The sequence below is a fragment of the Pteropus vampyrus genome, unplaced genomic scaffold (assembly GCF_000151845.1).
Source record: "Pteropus vampyrus isolate Shadow unplaced genomic scaffold, Pvam_2.0 Scaffold116, whole genome shotgun sequence".
In the NCBI taxonomy this organism is placed as follows: domain Eukaryota; kingdom Metazoa; phylum Chordata; class Mammalia; order Chiroptera; family Pteropodidae; genus Pteropus; species Pteropus vampyrus.
The window spans coordinates 2,951,261-2,956,466 of record NW_011888897.1 but is presented as its reverse complement, the minus strand read 5'-3'; the positions used below and the strand labels follow the sequence as shown (position 1 = coordinate 2,956,466).

The 5,206-nt window shown below is 34.5% G+C and overlaps 1 pseudogene; it reads right to left on the bottom strand.

The window, feature by feature from the left end:
- Window positions 1-449: 449 nt before the first annotated feature.
- On the bottom strand, window positions 450-568 carry LOC111743583 (annotated as a pseudogene).
- Window positions 569-5,206: the final 4,638 nt, after the last annotated feature.

Genomic DNA, 5,206 nt, shown 5'->3' with positions numbered 1-5,206 from the left:
CACCAGTCACATTGCTTTTATTACTACATTTTCATGGGTTTAGTGTATTTTCACATTTTCCTATTGAGTAAGATGACTATCCTGATTTTTTTTACAAAATTTAATTATCTATTTATGAATCTATATTCTTTGATACACATTTGGAATAAGTTTATGTTCCTGAAAAGATCCTTATGAGATTTTATTTGGAATTGCAATGAATTTATACATAACTTTGAAGAGAAGTGACCTATTTACAACGTTAGGTCGACCATTCATAAATAAGATAATTTTTTCCTTTATTTCAATATTTCTTATTTACTTTGAGTTTTTAACTTATCTTCATAAAGATCCTACACATCACTTTTTTTTTTTTTTAGGTGAGGCGACCCTTGGTTGATCTCACAAATTGCAAGGATCTTGTCAGCTTACAATCCCTTATTTTTTTATTTTTTTTAAAAAAATTTTTACGCCTACAGCACCTGGTCTTCCTAGGTGGTCTCCCATCCAAGTAGTAACCAGGCCCGACCCTGCTTAGCTTCCGAGATCAGATGCAATTGGGCTTGTTCAGGGTGGCATGGCCACAGACTCTACACATCTTTTTAAAAGCTATTTCTAGTTTCTGTTGCTATTTTGATAAGGTCTTAATTTATTTTTATATAATTCAAACATATAAAAAGTACATAACAAAGTTTTTGCAAGAAGAAAGTAATACTACTATTTTTTATAAACTGTACATCTGTCAGTATAGGTGAATTCATGTTAATTCTGAGAGACTGGCTGATGGTTTTACTGATTTCTCTATGTGGATGATTCTACCATCTGCAAATAATATATATTTTCTCTTCCCTTTCTATCATTATTTCTAATGTTTACTTTTCTTGCCTTACTGCATTGGCCAGTATTTTCAGTACTACATTAAAGAACAGTGTTCATAATGAATATTCATGTATTGAGCCCCAGCTTAAACAGAATGTGTCTAAAATTTCTCTCCTGAGAATAATGTTCACTGTGAGATTTTGGTATATATTCTTAATCAAGTAAAGAGAATTACATTCTTGGTTTGTGAGAATTATTACTATTTTCACTATTATTCTAAAAAGGTATTAAAATTTATTTAATGCCTTTGCTGCATCTACCAAGGTAATCTAATCAAATTATTCTTCCATAGTCCATTATTTTAGTGAAGTACTTTAAAAGAATTTTTATATTGTTACGCCTTCCTGAAAATATTTACTTTGATTATAATGTATTTTTTTTAAATATACTGTTGGATTCAGTTAACAAATAGTTTTTCTGTTTTTCAAGTAGTCATGTGTATGTTCAAAATGAAATAAATCTTTTGAATTGTTGTTTGTTGGCTTTAGAATCAAGGTTATATAGTAGCATCATAAAAAGTTGAGCAGATTCCTCTCTGTCTCTGTCTCTGTCTCTGTCTCTCTCTCTCTCTCAATCTCTCTCTCTCTCTCTCTCTCTCTCTCTCTCTCCTGGAAAATTTTGCACAATATAGATTATTTTTATATAGCTTGAAAGCTTAATAGCACTCTCCTATAAAAATTTTTTTGGTTTGGGAATTCATTGGCACATATGTGAATTTGGGGGAAGGATTTGATATTTAGATTTTTAAAAGATGATTAATTTATTCAGTTTTTCTGATTTTCATTATATCTAAGTTTTTGAACATTTTTCTAAAATAGTACATGGTAGTTATTTTGTTGTTTAAAATTCTATGTTGTGTCTACAGTTATTTTTTATTCATTCTGTATTTTTTAATTTGTATCTCATTTCCTTTCTTAAAATTTTGATGTCTTGCCAGAGATTTATCAGAAGTATAAATTTTTTCACAAAACCAGATTTTAGTTTTGTTAATTTTTCTACTTTTTTTTAGTTCATCATTTTGTTGATTTCTCATTTTTATTTTTAATTTTCTTCGTAGTTCTTTGGGTATACTGAATTACTCTTTTTCTAACTTCTTGAGTTGAAGCTTAGCTCATTTTTTTTTTCTTTCTTGCTTTGTGATAAATATATTTAAAGCTGTAAATTTGTCTCAAAGAAGTAATTTAGTTACGTCCCACATATTTTGACATATGGTGTTTTCATTTTGTTCAGTTTTAAGTACTTCATACTTTTCCCTGTGATTTCCTTGTTAACCAAAGGGTTATTCAGTAGTATGTTTTTTAGTTTCCAGGCATATGGGATTTAAAAAAAACTATCCTTTTGTTACCAAGTCCTAATTTTATAACATTATGGTCAGAGTATAGTTTGTGCAATGTTGGTTCTTCAGAATTTATTGAGGCTTCCTTTGTCACCCAAGTCTAATATTGACTTTTGTGAATGTTCCATGTGTTCTTGGAAGAATATGCATTCCATATTTATTAGGTGTAAAATATATATGTATTAGTTAAGGCTTATTAGTACATAGTTGTATAATTCAAATTTACTGTATCTTTCTTTTTTTTTTTTTTGATTGGTTTGGTTTCATGGAAGAATGTGTTAAAATTACCAACTACAATAAATGATTTATCTATTTATTTCAAATTTATCTATTTATTGTTTCTCAGTTTTTGAATTTATACATTTCAAGGTGCATATGTGTTTGTAAATCACTTGTCTATTGTTCATTTTACTGATGGATATAGTATCTCTCTTTGTTCTTCTGGATAAAGTTTACCTCAAAATCCATTTTGTCTGATAAAATTGACACCCTGACTAGGTTTTGGTACATATTTATTTGATATATATTTTCCATACCTTTATTTTTATATATTGAGTATGTACAAAAGATATTTCTAATACAAAAAAAAAGAAGAGGATAAAAATCAATCAAATATTCTCATGAAGCCACTACTCAGCTCAAATGGTGCTTCTTCTAGATCTCGTCATGCTCCCTTAACCTCCAGGGTAATCTGAATTTTTGTCTATCATTTCTTCACTTTTCTTTATGCTTTTCAAAAATTTGTGTATCCCTATATAGCAAATATTTTTCCAGAAGCCCCATTTAATTTATTCCACATCTAGTTGGCTTATTTTACAGTCTTTGGTCCTTACTAATTTTTTCAAGCTGCAATTTTATCTCTTGAAGTGTAGCAAATATGTTGATTTTATAATCTATATCTGATGATCCTAATATCTAAAGCATTTGCAGGTGTGACTCTGATGTCTTTTTTTTCTGGTGCTAGAGATTAATAAAGGGAGAGGTCACGATTTGCTGCGTGAAGTTACTTCAAAGGACTAGGCCTATTCCTGGAATGGGGTTCCAGCTATGGATCTGGAGGGGCTAACCCCAGGAACCAGGCTTGAACAGAGTTTCCAAGGTCCCGACCCGGTGCTTCCTGTCCATCTCTCTTCCTATCTACTCCCCACCTATGATCTACATCGAAAAGCCCAAAGTGAATAGGTTATTTATCTCTCAGGCCATGACTCTCTGATTCTCCAAAGGGTAACCCAGGAAGAAATGGGATTAATATAGTGTAGAATTAATATCCTTTTTCACCTGTAGAGTAATATGTGGAAGAGACTTTGTCATCTTCACGCTGGCTGTCTCCTGCTAGTATCTTTAGAGCTGTGATAGAGAAACATCATATTTCTCACCTCTGCTGGGCAGGCAGCAAAAAGAATCAGAGCTAGGAGAAAAGGGGGTTCCTTAGCAGGGAAAGGTCTGAGATAAGAATCATAAGCAAGACTTGTTTATTATCTATTCAACAGTCACTTCTTTGTCCTTTCTAAAAGAACCATGACATTTCTCAGGTATCCACCTCCTGAAAGCCTGTTCTTCAGGGGGAGACTGAGTGTTATTTTTCATTCTTAATGAGAGATACAAGAAAGGGACGATCGCTGTTCTTCTGCTGGACATTGTCAGGAGTGGATGAGATACCTGGGTCGGCCAACTTGCGACCACGAGGGGTGTCAGCCAGAAGACAGAGCCAGGAAAATTATAGGGTGAGGAGCCAGAGCTCTGTCTTACAGAGCTGTCACTGATTGCGGCTTCTCATGTAAGAAATGAATATCCTAACCCCTTAAAACTCTTGAGTCGAGGCTGTCTGTAACTTGTAGCCAAACGTCCTGATTAAATCAGGGGTGGAAGAAAGCTAAGAGAGTATCCAATGTCCCTCATACTTTTCACATAAGGAAACCGAGGCCTGAGTCCATGCTAATTCCCGTTGGAGTGGTCACTGGAATCCAGGTCTCCTAGTCCTGAATCATGGTCATTTTATCCATGACTGACTGACTAACCAGCATTGACACAGTTCCCCATTAGTGGACACCTGTTACTTTTTTTCTACCCGAAGTCCCTTCTTAATCTGATTTGTATGGGGCTGTCAATCAGGAGACACTGACGGAGAGGTAAATATGTGACCCATGCTGGCCATCATTCTTACTCTGACCAGTTTGTTTTGGGAGAAGCATGTGACCCAAGTCTGGTCAGGAAGAACCCTTTTCAGAAATTGCTACATGTGCTACGAGGGGCAGATCTAAATCTTTTCCCACCTCCTAGGATTTTAGGAAAGACCTAAGGTTCTTCACATGACCAAGTCTTTCATTTAGATTCAATAAAGTGTCACATTCTCCTACGCCCCCACCATTGTAAAAAATTTAGTAACTCCATGAAAACAAGGACTTGTTTGTATTGTTCACTGCTATATCTCATGTCTAGAACAGTGCCTGGCACCAAACAGATGCTCAATAAATATTGATTGTGGTGGATGGTAGTATCGTCTACAATATTCACTGGCCTTCAGTCCCGGGCCCTCTCTTCCAGGTTCTTCCATGAGGCTCTTTCCTGTAGGAGGAGTACATGTCCCACCATCACTGATACCAGATGTGACCATATGACTATTTTGACCAGTAAAAGCCATCATGAGCATTTGACCAATGTAAGCTGAAGCGATACATGTTGTTACTGAGCAGAAGCTTTAAAAATCAATGCATGGCTTCGTGACTGCTTTTTTTCATAAGACCAAGAACGAGTCTTCTCTCTCGGTTGGTCCAGTAATGAAGACTGATATTGAGCAGAGCTGCAGCCTTCTTACTCTATGAAGGACATGTAAGATGTAAGACACTGGGATTTGGGGAATGGTTGTTACATGTTAGATGTAAGACACTGGGATTTCGGGAGTGGTTGTTACTGCAGCAAAATCTAAGGAAAGCTGATTATACATTGGTTAAGTTAATTAATAAGCTAATAAATTCATTTTTCCTTGAACTAGTTTGAATTATGTTTCTGTCA